At 35.3% G+C, this 20,441-nt stretch overlaps 1 long non-coding RNA gene across 1 annotated transcript; it reads right to left on the reverse strand.

Annotated features, from left to right (window-relative positions):
* Positions 1 to 2,493: 2,493 nt before the first annotated feature.
* On the reverse strand, positions 2,494 to 3,938 carry LOC126758809 (uncharacterized). The gene is made up of 3 exons (XR_007666894.1): positions 3,800 to 3,938; positions 3,513 to 3,730; positions 2,494 to 3,451 (listed from the first exon to the last, which is right to left on the reverse strand). It is a non-coding gene; the product is annotated as an uncharacterized LOC126758809 (long non-coding RNA).
* Positions 3,939 to 20,441: the final 16,503 nt, after the last annotated feature.

The raw sequence follows: 20,441 nt of genomic DNA on the forward strand, positions 1-20,441 counted from the left end.
AGCAACAACAACACAATGGCCGGCATGTACACAAAACAACGCAGTTGTCCATTTTGCATGTACACAATTTCGTTGTGGCCATACTAATACCTTTCACTCCAATGAAATTTTAATATTTTGTTCAAAGTGAAATTTTTTATGCAAAAAATAAGTAAATAGGTAAATATTTTTGCTTTAAATTATCACTTGTTATTACAAATGATATAATAGAGCTATAATATAGCTATTTTATGCTTTTATTTGTAAAATAGCATCAAGTTTGTTAGAGCTGTGAATAATTTTACATTTTACATATTAGTGGCATCACCACTCTACCTCCTCTTTCTATCTTCCATTCTACTGTCAACTCTACTGTCGTTGGCAAAAATAGGAGCAAATTGAAGTTAGCGAGAACGACAACTGTCGGCCTGCAGTCGTGTAGTCGTGCAGCTGTCAAAATAACACTGCCCATAAGAACGTGTGTATTTTAATATTTGACAGATGTAGTTTGCAGTCTGTCGTAGCCATTGTGTTTACACTTTGAGTCGACGTTATCGCATTCGTTGGAACGATGAGCTGTACGAGATATACGACGACATCGACATAGTTCAGCGAATTAAAAAACAGCGGCTACGCTGGCTAGGTCATGTCATCCCAATAGATAAAAACACTCCAGCTCTGAGAGTATTCGACGCTGCACCGGGGGAAGCACAGGAAGGGAAAGACCTCTATTTCGTTGAAAAAAACTGGTAGCGAAGGACCTGGCTTTGCATATAATCTCGGATTGGCGGCGCATTGCAAAAAGAATAAGCGTCTAGCGCGTTGTTCTACGCCAGTAAAGAAGAGAATGAAAATTGCAGAGCATTTCTTGCTCATAACGTGCCTAAAATCAATAACATTGGGCTAATGCTTGACCTAGCCCCCATATAACGAATATCATGATTTTCAAACATCCGGCTGACTTTTGTGCATATGATTAATGATTGTATGTGAGGTACCTTAATGAAGCCCAAGAGACATTCTTTTAGTATGTGCCATGATAATAGTTAATAGATAAAATCGTGTCGATAATACCCCAACTCCCATACACTATATATGATGATATTCGTTTTTCTAACGAACCTTATTCCGAATATGTCGGTCAGTGTATGAGTCATATGGAGTATGTGTATATATAAAATTGCTTGTACTCCGATCCTCTAGTTGACACCTTAACGTATTTCCCTGTCTTTTATTATTGCAAATCGCAACCCGAACTTAGCCCTTTCTTACTTATGAAGGATTAAAATTCAAGTAACTTAAAAAACTTATGAATAAATTTGCCATTGAGGCTATGTTTATCAAGGGAAATTTTAAACATACTATTCCAATAACCTATGTATGTATATCTTTAATCTCTGCGATGCCCAATTACAACATTATATTGCCACGATCGGAATCTAGGGCGCATATAGAAAGCTTTTTAATTTGACAAACTTTGTTCAGATGGCATCACTATGGCATATAGCCATAAAAACTGAACGATCGGAATCATATTTTATCGCACAGTTAATATGTTTTATTATCCTATATCAAGCATTTTCAAAACGTATGTTGAAATGTCCCTCAGTACCAAATTCGTCCAACTATAGTGTCAACATAATCATAATGCCACGGAGCACGTATCACGCTCCAAAAAATTTTCTCTGCTTCTTATAATACATCCTATAACTAAAAATTTCTGTTGACTAACTGTTAGCAGTTTTCAGACAAGCCTTATGTTAACTAGGTCTTGTTCCCGTACTCCAATATTCAGTGTTTCGCCTTTTTCTGAATGTTCGATTGGACCCGCTATCACTTGTTGCAATAAATCCTCCTTTGCCAAAGACAAGCATTGCTCGTGCTGTAACAATATCAGGATTATTACCAGCGGAAATTACTATTGGAAGAATTTCATTTTGTGCTAAGTTCATCCAATTAGAAAACTTAAATCAAGTTTGATACTCTCAGACAACTTTCCAAATAGCAGCTAATCTTTAACTAAAGTTTTCTTCCGTTGTTCGCACTTATGGGGTCACATGGATTTCCTAGGATAAACACAGCATTTTTTCATCAATTTTTTTCTGATAAAAAAAAAATAAATATTTTATTCGAATTTTTTATTGCTATGAACATACACTAATAACAAAGAAATTCTAAAGTTTTTGGCAAACAATTTTTTAAACTCGGCCATTGCGACGCCATTTCCGGTGACCCCTTGGAAAAAATACGCGCCCTCGTTGGCAGGACTCCTTAAACCCTCCACTTAGAACTTGGGCGAAAAAAAAACTCAAAACTGGATTTTTGGCAGACATTTTAACAAAAAAAATTAAAATTTGTAGCGAAAATTTCGAGACATTTTTTACAAATAGATGTAACCAAAAAAATATGAAATGAATGATAGAGTATGACGAATTAAAAATCTTTTAAAAAAACATATAATTAACCTTTATTTCATGAGAAACTCGATATAATGTAGAAAATAACAGAGTCTCCTTGCTTTCTACTATTATTCCTTATTTGAACACTATTTATAACGTCACAAATACTCTTCGTAACGAATGAATCCGCTTTACCTCAAATACATTAGTCAACTCAGAAACCTTAATATTTCCAGGAAATATGATACACTTAGTATAATTATTACCAATTGAAGGAGTTCATACATAAAATCAGACAAAAACATTCGATCAACATGATTCATGCCGTTAATTTTTATTACCAAACTTGGGAAGTGGTAATATCGGAAACCATTTTATTAGGGATTTGCGGTTTAAATTAAAAATTGATAAGTTACTTCCATATTAGGTGCTAAGCCATATTGTGATTTAGGAACCTACTTAATTTCATTGAAGCGTCACTCATTCATACCATCAGAAATGGTGTTAAGTCAGGTGAAAAAGCCGAAATTACCATACACGGCATATTAGAGCTAGAGAAGGTCTGAACTGATTGCGTTCACTTTTGGTATTACTCAAGAATACTAAAGTCTACTTAATATCAAATATTTAAATGATCACAAAAGGGGAAAGTACTGAATAACGGAGCAGATCGAAAAAAGTCTGTTAATCAGTTAAGGAAAGTTTGTATTTGGATAATATCAAATTGCTCTACAGCTTTTGGGGAAGTAGAGGAGACATGATAATTATATTATTTTTATTTATATTGACCATGAGAGGGTACACAAAGTTCTTCCTAGGGGTGAAACCACATGAGTACTTCAACAGAAGAAGACTAAATATAACAAGTAAGGAAGGGCCAAGTTCGGGTGCAACCGAACCTTTTATTTATAAGAGAACTTCGAGAAAAAATGAGATTCCTGGAAATTCCTTTGTTTCCCGTCCGAAAAAAGTTTGAACAGTAGTTTCTCCATTATAAAACTATGAATTACAGCCTCTCTAATCTTCAGCACTCATTGTAATTCAGGTTCTCGTGTTGCTCGTCTACAGTCTGTCTAAGAATAAACAGGCTTAAGTTATAATCGGTACATATTTATATATATTTATTATTATTACCTTAGAAACATCTTATTTTGCTCAGGTATATTGAGTTGTAATCAAGTGGGAAACCGGCCGCCTCCGATACCTGTACATCAGGCTAGCGATACCAAATAGAATGATAAATCCAGATATCCACAATTTTTACTACAGAATCCTACAATGCTATTCGGTGCACTTTAGTTAAATTTTTGTTGAGATATCGCTTAAACCGTTGTATGTGATAAGAGTGCAAGCTCGAGCGACAAAATTTAACATATTGGATATATGAGGTGAAGCGGAACAAATAACAGATAATAACTTACCAGTCAATCAGAAAAACATAAATAATTAAATTGGTTGTACGGAGAACGTATGGACTGATTTTCGATACTATTTTGTTCATGTCCAATTCCAATTGTCCAATTCCAGTCTCCGACATATAAAAAGTAGCGTTCAGGTATCTATTTTACTCAGATGAAGAGATGAACGGCTAGATCTCCTATGCACAATGCTATACAACTTGGTTTATGATTTCTGCACATTAAATTCAATCACAATTTAAAAGCTTACTCTTTATACATACAAACAGATAATGATGTTTACATTTTTAGCTTGCTCTTACTTAAATAAATAAAAAATCTCATACATTCATAAACATTCACAATTTAAAGCTACAGTTCATATGTACTATGTACTATTTGTATCTATGTATAGAGTGAGTGAAAGTTAATAAACTTTGCCCCGATTCCATACGACGTTTTTTTCCATCCTACCCGCCAATTAATCGTAAAAATGAAAAACCGAGAAATCGCGTTTCAAAGTTTTCGCTTTTCGCCCAAGCGCTCATATATCTGCTAGACATTCGGTCAGTATTTCCCTTCTAGCTTCGATAATTTTTCGAATTCCCATCTATAACTTTGGGGATATATTCTTAGAAAATTTTTAAAGACATTTAAGCAAACAAAAAAATCGGTTGTTTAAAGCTTCTAAAAATTTCGTACCAGAATTTATTGATCTTATAAAAAATGAATTGGCCATTTGTCAATCGAAAGGTGATAAATATAAAAATAAAATTGAGAAAAATAATAGTTGGAATAATTTATTAACGAAATACAAAGAAATAGATAATATTGCTTTAGAAATAACTTCTAAGAAATGTTCCGCTTGCCTGTCGCGAATGTTAACTGTGTGAAGCAGGAATAATGGGATGCCCAACTTATTCCAGCGTGAGAGCGCCTCAAAATAAGCGTCTTTTATAACATTTTCCATTATGGCCAGATCGAACAAAATAAGAATTTTGGGGCATTTTAAATTAGAAAACCCAACATTTATTACGATTGCAAATTATTATATATTGAACTAACTTTTGATCTTTCAATACTTAATAAGGTGAATTAAGCCTGTTAGTTCTCAATTAATAAATGTTTTTAATCATTTGTAACTGAAAATTAATTCTATTATGCATCAAATTTCAAAACGTTTCATGAAATATATTTAAATTTCGCATTTTCTTTGATTTTCATTGCTTTAAATTTTTATTGGCGATCTTGAACGGCGGCAACAAATTCCTCCATTCACATATATTTTTGGTATAATTTCAATCTGGGCGTTCCAGTCATTCCAATTGCAAAACGTCAAAACCTACCCAATCCAATCAACTGTCAAAGTTCGGTAGGTGAGCGGCTCTCACATTTCCAGTGACAGGAGAGTTGGTGATCTCTTTATCTCTGGTGTGAAGAACGAACGCAAAATGGATTTGTGTGTCGTGTATGGGCGAAACGAATTCACACAGACCGAACGCACATGTATGTATGTATGTCGTGGATGGGCCCTTTTAACAAGCTAAAAACGGTCAAGTGCTGCGCAATTGCGCATGTGGATAAGAGAGCATGGCTATCACATTCGGATTCCATTTCTCTGCTCACTATACTTGTGCGCTACTCTCCGAAGTATATTTGTATATGTGGTTATAACGGGTGATCCAAGTAGATGAACTAGACTGTTTAGACATATCATGCGTGAGTAGTGTCAAGCTGTCACGCTATTTTTGATCAGTATTGTTTGACATTTCAACATGGAAAGACGACTCGGCGCCGTTCGCAGCAACTCGGATTGACGTATGAAACGACTTGGCGCTAGTCGAGATCTTAAATTAAAAGCGTACAAAATATATGTAGCTTGTATAATACATATCGTATTGATTAAAATTATAAGAGGAGTTAAATTACGAATGTATATCTGCCAGTGAAAACGAAATTGAGATACTTATATTAATAAATCATGTTGCATATACAGTAATTGTCCAATAAATTACGAACGAAGAAAAATTCTGTCATTGATATTTCAAGTATATTGGCGATTGTCTGCAATAATCGAAAGCAAGTAAGTAAGCAGTTACAGTCGTAGAGTTATACGCAATTCATACTCTTGCGTTCTCGCCGCACACACAGGAAACGTAAGCAACCATTGTGTAGAATGCGGTAGCCGTGTGGAGCCTGCGATCACGGCTAAATGAGAGAAAGCTTCAGCGAAGCCACTGTGATATATTCGGTTTACGGGTTCCCAATTGAAAAAGAATCAGCAGCTACGAATGAAATACTGCACATTTGATGACCACCGCAGCAACGTTATAAAGACATGTACCTGGAATGTCTGTCTCTAAATTGGGAAGGTGCCGAAACCCAGCTGATTGATGTCCGCCGTCCAAGAAATGCGATGGACGGGACAAGAACGGAGACGAGTAGGTTCTTGTGTCATTTGTTACAGATATCAATAAAATTCTTTATTCCTGTGAAAGTACATTTCATGCCATTATGTATAGAACTCGTGGAGCATGGCCACCACGGGCACGCTTGCAGAAGTCTAGACATTGAACTCAATTTTTGAAGGTTTTCAAGCATAAATCGGCCGATACTGCTGCAATCTCACGTTCGATATTCGTACGAATTACATCTATCGTGGCTGGCATAGACTATAAATAGAAATAGTCTAACGGTGTCAAATGGCACGACCGAGGCGGCCAATAGGCCTCGTGAGATAACATTTCATGTTTTCGATAAATAGATTGTGACATTCGCTGTGTGGCTTGTGGCGCCGTCCTGCTGGAATCACATTTTGTCCAAGTCCATATCATCCAATTCGGTTCAAAAAAATTCGATTACCATTGAGCGGAAGCGATTCCCATTCACGTGCCGGTCCTGATCATCACGGAAGAAGTACGGTCCAACGACGCCGCCGGCCCATAAACCGTACCAAACCGAAATTTTTTTCCAGGATGCAATGGTGACTTAGGAAGCACGTGTGGATTGCTGCCTGCTCAATAACGCATATTTTGCTTATTGACGAAGCCATTCAGCCAGAAATGAGCCTCATCGCTTAAGATGATTTTCGATGAAAATCCAGATCAGATCAGTTCTTACGCCAATTCGATCTTGTAAGTTTGCAAGACATAATCTTTTCGCAAAATTCACCACAATGACATCACAGAGATGCCCAACGCTGGTGACCGACGTGTGAGAGACTGACTTGTGTCTTCCTCAATTGATGCGCTAGCAGCAGCAATGCTCTCGACATTACGGGCACTTTTTGTCTCACTGCCATAGAAATATATGTTACTGTGCCTGTGGATTCAAATGTCTCTAATATTTAAAGGTCGGGGAAAAATATGGTGTCTTTTGCTGTTCCTATCGGTCTACTTTTATAGCATCCCTATTGAAAAGACCCAATTATTATTTTTTCATTGAAACGTTATTTTATCAATCGGTTACAAAAAAACAGATATATTCTGAAAAGAAATACTTTACAATTTTGACCAACTGTTTTGCACTACAAAGTCTTATGGGAATATAAAGGGTATATAAAGGTTCTCTGTCGATTATACAAACTACGGACCAAATTAGCAGTAAAAACGTTTACTCACTCGTATACATATTTTTCCTTACTGACTCAGTTGCGTATTCTTAAAATTGCAATTTTTACCAGAATCTTATGCATGCCTTTATATTTAGCTGCGGGCTGGGCTTATTCAATTTAGAATCGTTACTGGGAGACTTAAAGAAGTTCTTATAGGAACAATGTTTTAAATGGATGTTATTAATATAAAGTTCAATAAGTGCATTCAAAAAACGCAATTGCCTATTTAATAATACCTCAATATAAAAAAATCCGTCAGAATCAACCCACTGCACGAAAATGTTAGGATTTTCAACTTTGGACAGGATATACTTACAATGTAGAAGTTGGTGTAATGACAATAATTTATAATATGGTAATGACACTAATTATATCTGACATATAATAGTTCAAGTCATATCGCTGAAAACACAAAAAAAAAAAACATTGAGAACAAGAATTTTAGAATGCTCTCCATATTTGCGAAAATAAACTTATATGCCCGCCATCCAAACAAGAGAACAATTTTTTGCCGGTCGAGATAAGAAACCCATGGGTATTTAAACGCGGTTTAAAACGGCAAATGTTCAGTCAACATCGAAAAGCAACTGAGCTCACTACTCTTGCGTATTTCTATCCCGATTATATTGTGGTCTCGAAGCACATTAAAATGAAATACTTAAAAATTTCCGAAATACAGCTTGTTGTGATAGCGTTGCTGGTGTTCCTTTAATGCTTCAATGTTGAAATGGGATTTTCGTTCTAAGAGGCATCACTGAGAGACTCCTTTAAATCAGACATGTATAGAAGACCGAATGTAACTGCCGTTCGAGCACTGAAAGACCTAATTAGGTTCAGAAATAATATCTGGGTTTGAGAGCTGGAAATATCCGGTGTCATTTGCTGTAATTAAGTGACTTTTGTAAAAATATTTGATTGTTTGCAATTTGCGATTTTTATCATAAAATTTAATAATACAAATACAAATAAATAAAAATGTATATAATGATAAAACCTATCAAAAGCTGGTACAAAGATAGGCGTCTTTTGGTGAGAGAAAATTATAAATCTCGTAAGGAAATTCTAAACTCGGTGCCGCAAAACAGTTTATAATCTCTCAATTTAGAAGGTTGTCAACTCAATAATAAGTTTTTGCATCTTATTAATATACTGAGGCTCGTAGCATCTTACCTATCTTCCCTGATTGCCGTCGAAACCGAAATCATCCATTTTCAAAGATTCATATTCGATATCTGAGTGTTTGGAAAGATATTAGTGGATTTTCACAACTTTAAGATAAGACGTGACACACTTCAGAAGCATTAATTGTGCTAAGCAAAAATCTGAATGATGCCCAAGACGAACGGCTGTAGTCAAATTTTGCCCAAACTGTAATGCACCAAGCCAGGAAGGGCTTAGTTTGGGTGTGACCGAACTCTCGCAAGGATCAGAGACGAGAAAATATTTCTGATGTTGATGCTAGAGTTCGACGAATTAAGAAAATAGAAATCGGCATCGACCATTTTTGGCCGAACCTTAGCCTTCTTCTTTGTACTTTTTGCGAGAGCCTTTCCATGATTCTGTTCTTTGATTTTTTAATTTCTCTGGAAAAAATGCTTCTTTTTCTGCATTACAATATTAAATTTTTCCCGTTTGACTATTAAGTTTATATATACATTAAAGCGAGTCGACCAAAATGCCGAAAAATCGGAAAACGGAAATGTTCTTCGGATTATTGACCTTGTAGTACTCAATTTGGAGAAACAGGCAGACTAGTTATCAAAAAATATTATTTTCGAGTTTCAGTTATATATTTCATATATTTACCGATATTTTCGATAAAAAGTTAGCCGCACACACTGCGCCGACATATTCGGTGTATGAGGGTTTAAACATTTATAGTCAGATTTTGACATTTTTTAGTCATGAGAAGGCAAATCTTTGAGGAACTTAGCAAAATTTTATGACAATGCATTCTTTGTTGGTCCACGGCATTGTTGAAGATGTTACATACCTGTTTTGACGCAATCACCAATATTTGGCGCCTCAATGTCAGGCTTGTACCGAAATAAACTCACCAAGATCACTAAAAAAATCTTTCAATCAAGAACGTTAACATAATTTAAAACGAATTCTGATTTTTTTACAAATATTTTATTTATCACATTCACATAACAAATACACAATATTTTCGTTTATTTTCGTTTAGATTCGTTTCAATTTTTCATGAAAATACAGCGTCTTTAATTCTCTCCTTTATTATATCAAGTAATTTTTGCTGGTTTGGTCTCAATCCCGTGACTGCTGCTCTTAAGGACCCTTCAAGGGGATCTGCCACTACTCGTTTCATTAGGTGTTTTCTTGCCGCAGTGAAGCTCTGGACTTGAGCTACTGTTATGAGAAGGATTATCGTCAGAAGCTTGATATTCGATTTGTTTAAAAACTTCATTTTTGATTTGAATAAATTCGTATTTAATTTTAAGGTTGTTCGTTTAATCGTTTTTCGTTCGTTATTAAAATGTTGGCATAAATGTGCCCGTATTTATAGCATGAGTTAAGTTATTATGCCTTTGCGGTTCCGCAAAATTATAATAGAATTATGTATTACTTTAGTACAATAAAATATAGCTTTTGCATGGCATGACGTAAATCGTAAACACTGGCCACTTCTCAGCTGATGACGACGATTTGCGAAAACCGTGCCTTAGTCATTTTTAAATCTCCATACTTTTTCTCTTAAAGAGCTTGTAATGGACAGTATGCATTTTGGGAGCTTGACTGTATATAAAATGCAGTCGATTCTGTGTGCGTTTCGAAAGAAACCTTAATGGAAATTCTACTCTTTTGCATATAAGATCACAGGAGATTGTAACCCTTTAGGTAAATATTTATCCGCCAATTTTTTTATTGCCCCAACAACATTGTTTTACGTCAGAACCAATTTTCTGCAAGCTATGTAAAGCGCAGTTGCGATGATATTAGACGAATGTTTTCGTAATGCGGTTTGACTCACATGGTACCACTCACTTCCGGAAGACTAATTATACAGCAAAGCCGTTATAATATACTTAACAAGAAATAACTAAAAACAATTGGAATTTCCAATATCTATTAATAGTCTTACATATCATCTGCTAAAGTGTTGTGTATAAAGATCACTAATATTATGGTCGGAAAAACTTAGCCTCACACAGATTGTGCCACACCGCCAAAAAAATTACTGACGAATTGCTCAGTTTCGGAGAAAGACAATATATTGTAAATGGGTGGCTCGGTTATTGTTTAAGGGAGGCAAATCACGTAGCTCTACAGTATAAATATAAGTATATACTCTTACTTCGATAGTGACCGTCAAGAATTGGTCTGACGAACTTCAAAATGCTCACACGTCGATTTTTTGATTATGATGAGGCACGTCCAAGTAGCCCCAAAATAGTTAGTTATCATAGAGGATAACATAATAACCTTTTGTGGAGAAGAGCAAAACAGTCACAAATTCAGTGTGCAACCGGGTCAGAAAGACCTATTTAACATGTCCCCTAATCTGCACCGGTTTCATACCGGAGAGCATAAAGAAGGCTATAAGTCAGTGTGCGGCAATATCGCAACCAACGTGGCCGACGAACAAAATGCTCGCTCTGAAGGCAGTGGAGAAGTGTGCGTCCAAGATGATGGCAATAAGCCAGAACCATGTGATTGCAGTGGGGTCCAACACTATAAAGGAGCTGCTCTGCACGGAGGAGAGAGTGGGGAGAGAACAGCATTGGCAGTAGGCAGCAGAGAGGGTACAACCTTCCAAAGTTTAGTGAAATGATAAACCTCCCCTGTGACGAATTCCGTCTCCTTGTCACGCTCTATACACAACACTGCAAGCTCAGAAAGCACTAGTTTTATGCGCAAACTGTCGGTTCGCCGACATGGAGCAGGAAACTCAAGAACCCCTGGATTGCCCAGCAATTTGCAGAACCAGGCTCGAGGCCCTAGGTTTCATCTACTTTCGACAGGGATCACATCACTTCAGTCCCGCCAAGCAGGCTCCTGGAATTGTTCAAGATGCTGGACCTTTGTGATCATTTATGAAATAGGGGAGGGTACAATAGACCATAGGTCATAGTGCAAGGCCACAATTTTCCTATTAATTATCTATTACATCTCCACGGCCTAGTTGTACTAATGAAGTTGGTTGGTCCATTGAAAAGAAATTAGACTATGTTAAGCAATAAATCACAATTTTTTAATCAATTTTAATAAAACCGAACAAAACTGAAGGTTGCTAACTTTTAGCAAAATGCACAAATGCTCTTTTGAAACGACTTGTAAACAATCACGAACATTTTAGAATAAACATAGTCTGGCCATAAGGTCAGGCCTGTTACAAAGTTTACAATGCTTAAGAGAGGAAAGAACCATAAATCTTTCGCAGAACTTTTCTCTAGAAAACTCGTCAACTCATCAGATGTTGTCATCGTCCAGGCCTCTGCACTATATAGCAGGACGGGAATTATGAGTGACTTATAGAGTTTGGTTTTTGTTCGTGGAGAGAGGACTTTGCTTCTCAATTACCTAATCAGTTCGAAGTAGCACCTGCTGGCAAGAGTTATTCTGCGTTGGATTTCGAAGCTGAGATTTTTGTCGGTGTTAATACTAACTCCAAGAAAGACGAAATTATCTACGACTTTGAATTTATGATTGTCAAAAATATATTGAATTGACGTAAGACCCTAGTCGCGAGTGCGACGACTATTTGTTTGATGACAGGAGATATTTCGTTTTGCCCTTAAATTCCAATCGTCGGGCATGCTTTCGTCTAACACTATTCTACAAAGAAGCTGATGCATGCTCCTTATCAGTTCTTCGCTGCCGTATTTCAATAGTTCGGCGGCAATTCATAGGCCCCCGCCGCGTTGTTGTTCTACAGACGGATAATTGCTTTTCGAAATTTTGGTCGGGCAATGGGGCGTCTGCTCTATCGTCATCGATTGGGTAATCGGGTTCACCATCTACTGGTATTATGATTTCACTGTATTCAGCAGATTGCAAAAGTATTCCCTCCACAATTTCAGTTGCATATACTATACACACAAGACAAAACAAAAAATAAAAGTAATGTTCCTGGTTTCATAGCGGCATATGATTGGTCGCCTTTAAGTCCAGATTAGAATCAATTGGACTTCAGTTTGTTGTTAGAGTTGGAGAATGTGGCCAATCCAATACGCCACAGAGATTTGAAGTGTTTGAAAAACATTTTAGTTCGAACAGGAAAGTCAATATAATGACCGAATCATTTTGAATAAAATTTTGCAAGTCGTTCATCTAATATACGCATTATTAAATAAAATTAACTTTATTCAAAAATGTATATATCAGCTAATATAGCAGGAATGTTCCAATTGCGAACAATACTTATAAATTAATTGTTCTTGATTAAGAAGTTCACCTCCCCATGTTGTTAGTGTGCTATTTTTATAATGCTCTGCATCTTTGTATTTGGAAACTGATAAAACGGTTATCAATGTATGTTGTATTGTTATGCCGACATTGTGAGATTCTTCATATACACACCGTGAGGTCGATCTGTACCTGTGATCTGTACAATAATGATAAACTCTTCAAAATCATATCTACCATATGTTCGATATATCTTTTCTAATATGCCAAATGCTTAACTGAAATTGCTTGACGTATTTTCATTGATCACTAAAAGACTTGATTATACAAATTTGGATCAGTAGAAACTGTCGCCCTATAACAGATATTGTTTGTTTATATATTTCATTCACAATTAACCAGTAAACCACTCAAACTTCAATCGTTTTTTTTTTTTACATTGTTGAAGATTTGCGTCATAATCCAATCACAATGGTTGGGAAATTTAGTTGCGAAAAAGTTTTCTGTTAAAATTTCCAACAGATTTTAACTTGTGGTTTAATATGGAGTAGAGGCACCCTTAGCGAATTATTGCTAAGGGATAATTTGGTATATAAGACTGCTCATGATAATTGCATTTTAGTTAACAATCAACAACCAAACAAGCAGCTGCTTGAAATCGTGCTATATCCAAGACGTGTTACTTCATTTGTTCTTCCTTCGTCAAAATGAAAATTTTTGAAATCATCTTAATAATCTGCATGATATCCTGCGCATTCGTTCGGAGTTCACCTGTGGCTGGAAAATATCTCGTACAGAAACTATTATCATCTCCAATCGAAGGCTCGAAACGAGCGATAGTTTTGACAAACTTAGATCCTGTTTATATGTTGAAAAGAAAACTGAATGCCATTAATGGCTAAGTTGCATAAAATATCTTAATAGGTTTTAGTCAAATTTAAAAATTGTGATTTGTTTGTTTATATTATATAATATTAATAAAAAAAGATAAAAGTCAAAGCATTTTGTTGAAATTGCATTATAATATATATATAAATTCTACTATTATGAAATCCTTATTAGTAAGTATAAAACGGTTTGAATATGGCCTGCTGACTCATCGGCTGTCAAGACCTTTTGTTACAGGTGTATATCGTCACCTGAAATGCAAAATAACGTAACAACATTTTCGGAAATTTATAGTGGCAAGAATGAAACACGAAATAAAATGGAGCATGAGTGAAACAAATTTTCATATTGGTTAAAACTGGTTTATATCTGACCGTAGAACCTGAAAATGTTGAAGATATGTAATATTATGTATGTAATTTGAAGTAGTGAAGCGTTATCAATAAGTCACTCAATTTCGATTTTTTTGATGAAACGTTATTTTGCATTTCAGGTGACGATATGTATAAATAAGCAGCTGTATGAAAACATTTAGCTTGTAAGCTCCATTCTTTCTGATATAAAATAAGTGTGGGATTCGGATGTGATATTGTCGACCTTTGTCATACCTTTTTATGTCCTGGTTTATTAAATTTGCCATAACGTTTGTAGCACTCAGAAGGAAACGTCAGAGGCCCTATAAAATATATACGCAACTGAACATGGCCGCCTGTTCATTTGTATAAAAAAGTGGTTGAAATCGAATGAAAATCACGCTTACCCTCTATATAACGGTAAATCAATAACTAAATATGCCAGAGGCATTAAATTTTACCCTTGAGATGGTTGGGAGTACTTTAATGACCCCGGTGTTAAAATTGGACGTTGAGCGTGCCACCGCTCACTTAAAAGTATGCGACCTTATGAACAAAAATTGCTCAAATCTACTAAAGACTGTTCAAGCCCCTTGGTACCGAATGTGTGGACCTCAGAAACTATAGTTGACTTTTGACCAAACTTCCGGGTGACTTTATACTGTGTATATCGACCAGTATTTGAGTTATCTTCAAAAATTGAGACATATGTATTCTTGGAGAAAATATTTCGAGCTACAGAACTAAATAGTAACGATACCATATTCTATAAGAGTTTACAGCTTCTGATGTACGTCGATAATATTGATATCCTTGGCCTCAATAACCGCGCCGTTAGTGCTGGATTCTCTGGAAAGAATAAGGAAGCGAAGCAAATGGGTCTGTGAGTAAAGTAGGGTAAGGCGAAATATCTTCTGCCATCAAAAAGTTGTCGCACTCGCGTCGTCTCAAAATTCAAATCGAAATTATTCTTGCCAACAGTGCTACTTCAGACAAAGTAGGCAATTAAAAAGTAAAGTTCTCTTTCGACGAACAAAGACCAAACTCTTTATGTCACTCATTTTTCGCGGCCTGCTATATGGTGCAGTGGCATGTACGATAACAACATCTGATGAGTCGATCTTACGAGTTTTCGAGAGAAAGGTTCTGGGGAAAATCGATGGAACGATCGGTGTACGAGTTATACGACATAGTTCAGCGAATTAAAGGACAGCGGCTACGCTGGGAAGGTCTTGACGTCCGAATGGACGAAAACATTGCTGCTCTGAAGTATTTGACGCTATACCCGCCGAGGTTTATTTATAATACTTATTATCAGAATACATACATACTTAATACTTCCTATAATACATACTATAACTAAATATTTCTGTTGACTAAGTGTTGGCAGTCTTCAAACGAGCCTTAATTATGTTAACAAAATCTTGTTTCCAATGTTCAGTACTTCTTCTCTTTCTGAATGTTCCATGAGATCCGTTAGCACTTGTTGCAATATATCTGTCTTTTTCAAAATGTCGAACACGTGCTCAAACAATATCAGGATTATTACCAGCGGAAATTACGTATATCATTTTTGGAAAAAATTTATTTGGTAGAAATGTTAATTATCTCCAATTGAAAACTAAGGTTAAGTTTGATACTCTCAGACAACTTTCCAAATAGCAGATAATCTTTAACTAAAGTTTTCTTCCGTTGTTTGCACTTATGGGGTTACATGGGTTTCCTCGGGTAAAAACAGTATTTTTTCAAAAAATATTTTCTGATAAAAAAATGAAATATTTTATTCGAATTTTTTATTGCTACAAACATACACTATTAACAAAAAAATTCTGATATTTTTGGGAAGAATATTTTAAATTTGGCCATTGCGATGCCACTTCCGGTGACCCCTCGGAAAAAAAGATGTGTTCGCGTTGGCAGGACAACTCCTTACAGGATCATCTAAAGTGAAAAATACGTGTTTTAGTTAAAACCTTAACTAAGAACTTGGATGAAGGAAAAAACTGAAAATAGGATTTTTGGCAAACATTTTTACAAAAAAATTAAAATTTCGCGACATTTTTTTCATTTATTCATATTTATAAATAGTTGCAATCAAAACAAATCCTTAGTCCAAGTCCTTAAGAATTGTATCTCAAAGACCTGTGTATGGCATTTCGTGAAGATCGGTTGAGTAGTTCTCGAGACATCTTGCCAACCGACTTAAAAAACACGGCGCACTTAGCCTATCTAGCCTCGAGCGCACAAGTTCTCAATACTGTATCTCCAAAACTAATACTGTGATCAACTTGAATATTTAGGACAGTATTCTAGAGGTATTTTAACCCATTATATACTAAAATTTAAAATTCTTTTATATTTAGTAACTGCGAGATCTGCATGTAAGTTAACATTTTAAACCACATTTTGTAAGCCCATGTAATAACATAGTATTGTACAATAAATGTTTAACATTAACAATAAATTATATGATATTAGAAAATATACTGTGACGTAAAACTACAAATATGGGTCATAATTGCAATGAATGATAGAGTCTGACGAATTAAAATTTTGAAAAACCATATAATTAATCTTTATTTAATAAGAAACTCGAAATAACGTAGAAAATACCAGGGTTTTTTTTGCTTTCTACTGTTATTCCTTATTTAAACACTCTTTATAGCGGCACAAATGTTTCTAAGAAATATGATACACTAAGTATTAGTATTACCAATTGCAGGAGTTCATACATAAAATCAGACAAAAAAGCTTCGATCAACATGATTCATGCTGTTAATTTTTATTACCAAACTTAGGAGGTGGTAATACCTTAAACCATTTTTATAGGAATATGCAGTTTAAATTAAAAATTTATAAGTTACTTCCATATTAGGTGCGAAGCCATATTGTGGTTTAGGAACCTACTTAATTTCATTGGAGCGTCACTCATTCGTATCAACAGAAACGGTGTTAAGTCAGGTGAAAAAGCCGAAATTATCATACACGGCATATTGAGGCTGGTAAAAGGTCTGAATTGATTGCATTCACTTTTGGTATTACTCAAGAATACACAAGAAATTGTTTCCGAGCAATTTTGTGAAGATAATTCGCACACCAACCTTTATCTTTGAACTAAAGTCTGCTAAATATCAAATATTTAAATGATCACAAAGGCGGAAAGTACTGAATAACTAGAGGGTATTGAAAAGAGTCTGTTAATCACGGAAAGCTTGTACGTGTATGCATATTTAAGCAGACGAAATCTAAGTGTATGAAAACATAAGTAATGACACATTATCTAATATAAAAGAATAATTCAATTTGTGAAATAAAGGGTGATGAATTTCAACTTTTTATTTGAAAAAGAAAAACCACATAACAAAACTTCAAACTTAATGGAGAATATTTATTATCATTCGAAAAAACACTTTTTTTTCAATTTATTTTCTGAATATTTTTGTTGGCCGCGGCTACGTCTCAGACGACCCATCCGTTGAGTTCAATTTTAAACGACTCGCTCAAGTTTTTGAGACTGGTATCTGTCGAATGGCACGTGTGATGTGTTGCTCCAAGGCTGGATCGATGCGGAATTGTCCGCATTCGAATTTACATATCTACACAGGAAAAGGATCTGCAGGGAAAAGTGTAATGGAGCGATATCACATGATTTTGGTGGTCAATCTATCAGCCCAAAACGTAAAATTATCTACTCACCGAAGTGTTCTCTCAATAAATCCATTGATTGATGGGATGTGCGGAAAGTGGCGCCGTCTTGTGGAAACAAACATTTGTTTTTTCTGTATGAAATAGCAGGTCTTGAATCTATTTAGGTTGCTCTACGTCCCAAATGTGACAATTTTGCTTCTTTACAACCCATTGAGCCAGAATAAGGTCTCATTGTTGATCAAAAGTTGGCTGGAAAACATCGGATCATCTTGGAACTTTTCAAGAGTCCTTAGAGCGAAGCGATGTCGGTTGGGAAGCTCGAGCGGTTTCAGTTCTTACACGGACTGTATTTTATACACTTTCAATTAAAGATTTCGAAGTAAAATGCGTCAAGTTTTCCATATGTTAGTTCGAGGTGCTGCGAACGGCGCCGAATAGAATTAATATAGGTTACAAGATTGACAAAAATATCTACGACTTCGAAGTTATGACTGTCAACAGTGACCATATTGATGGACCATATTCTACGAAGAAGCTGATGCATGTTCCTTATCAGTTCTTCGCTGCCGTATTTCAATAGTTCGCAATTCATTGGCCCCCGCTGCGTTGTTGTTCTACAGACGGGTAATTGCTATTCGAACTTCCTCATGATCGGACAATGGAACGTCCGCTCGAACGTCATCAACTGAGGACTCGGGCTCACCATTCCCTGGTGCTATGCTTTCACTGCATTACCAGATTGGAGAAGTCTGCCCTCCACAATTTCAGTTGCATATACTATACACACAAGACAAAACAGTAGTGACATAAAAGCAATGTTACTGGTTTCATATCGGCATATGATTAGTCGTCTTTAAGTCCAGATTAGAATCAATTGGACCTCAGTTTGTGCTTGGAGTTAGAGAACGTGGCCAATCGAATACGCCACAGAAATTGGAAGTGTTTGAAAAACATTTTAGTTCGAACAGCAAAGTCAATATAATGACCGAAACATTTTGAATAAAATTTTGCAAGTCGTTCATCTAATATACGCATTATTAAATAAAATTAACTTTATTCAAAAATGTATATATCAGCTAATATAGCAGGAACATTCCTATTGCAAACAATACTTATAAATTAATTGTTCTTGATTAAGAAGTTCACCTCCCCATGTTGTTAGTGTGCTATTTTTATATTGCTCTGCATCTTTGGATTTGGAAACTGATAAAACGGTTATCAATGTATGTTGTATTGTTATGCCGACATTGTGAGATTCTTCATATACACACCGTGAGGTCGATCTGTACCTGTGATCTGTACAATAATGATAAACTCTTCAAAATCATATCTACCATATGTTCGATATATCTTTTCTAATATGCTAAATGCTTAACTGAAATTGCTTGACGTATTTTCATTGATCACTAAAAGACTTGATTATACAAATTTGGATCAGTAGAAACTGTCGCCCTATAACAGATATTGTTTGTTTATATATTTCATTCACAATTAACCAGTAAACCACTCAAACTTCAATCGTTTTGTTTTTTTTTTACATTGTTGAAGATTTGCGTCATAATCCAATCACAATGGTTGGGAAATTTATTTGCGAAAAAGTTTTCTGTTAAAATTTCCAACAGATTTTAACTTGTGGTTTAATATGGAGTAGAGGCACCCTTAGCGAATCATTGCTAAGGGATAATTTGGTATATAAGACTGCACATGATAATTGCATTTTAGTTAACAATCAACAACCAAACAAGCAGCTGCTTGGAATCGTACTATATCTAAGACGTGTTATTACATTTGTTCTTCCTTCGTCAAAATGAAAATTTTTGAAATCATCTTAATAATCTGCATGATATCCTGCGTATTCGTTCGGAGTTCACCTGTGGCTGGAAAATATCTCGTACAGAAACTATTATCATCTCCAATCGAAGGCTCGAAACGAGCGATCGTTTTGACAAACTTAGATCCTGTTTATATATTGAAAAGAAAACTGAATGCCATTAATGGCTAAGTTGCATAAAATATCTTAATAGTTTTTAGTCAAATTTAAAAAATTATTACTTATATAATGCAGATTTTGATTGTATGCTTGCTACATTTATTTAATTCTAATAAAAAAAGATAAAGTCAAAGTATTTTGTTGAAATTTTTTATAATATATAAATATATAATTCTACTATTAGGAAATTATTATAAGTAAGTATAAAACGATTTGAATATGAATATATAAATCAGCATCTGTATGAAAACATTTGGCTTGTAAGCTCCATTTTTTCTGATATAAAATAAGTGTGGGATTCGGACGTGATATTGTCGACCTTTGTCATACCTTTTTATGCCCTGAACAAGGTTTATAAAATTTGCAACGAAGTTTGTAACACTAAGAAGGAAACGTCGGAACTTCATAAAATATATACGTAATTGATCAACATGATGAACTCAGACGATTTAATCATGAACGCCTGTCCGTCTGTATAAACGCGAACTAGTCCAACAGTTTTTTAAGATATCAATCTGAAATTTTGTACACGTTCATTTCTCACCAAGACACTGTTCATTTGGAATATCGGACCACTATAGCAAGTAGCCGTTTAAGAAATGAACGATTAAAATTCAATATTTGTATGCAAAATTTTTCTGTTTAAAAAGAGTAAAGACTTCGGCAACATATAGCACATCGCTCGATGAAGCTGCACGAAGAAAGCGTAGACTGTCCAATCGGCGGTAAAGGTGATAGGTACCGATTTCTAGGATTCTTGTAAAACTGACCTTTGTACTGTGACCCTAATAATTCTTTATTATACTG

Source organism: Bactrocera neohumeralis, chromosome 5, assembly GCF_024586455.1.
Source record: "Bactrocera neohumeralis isolate Rockhampton chromosome 5, APGP_CSIRO_Bneo_wtdbg2-racon-allhic-juicebox.fasta_v2, whole genome shotgun sequence".
NCBI classification, from domain to species: domain Eukaryota; kingdom Metazoa; phylum Arthropoda; class Insecta; order Diptera; family Tephritidae; genus Bactrocera; species Bactrocera neohumeralis.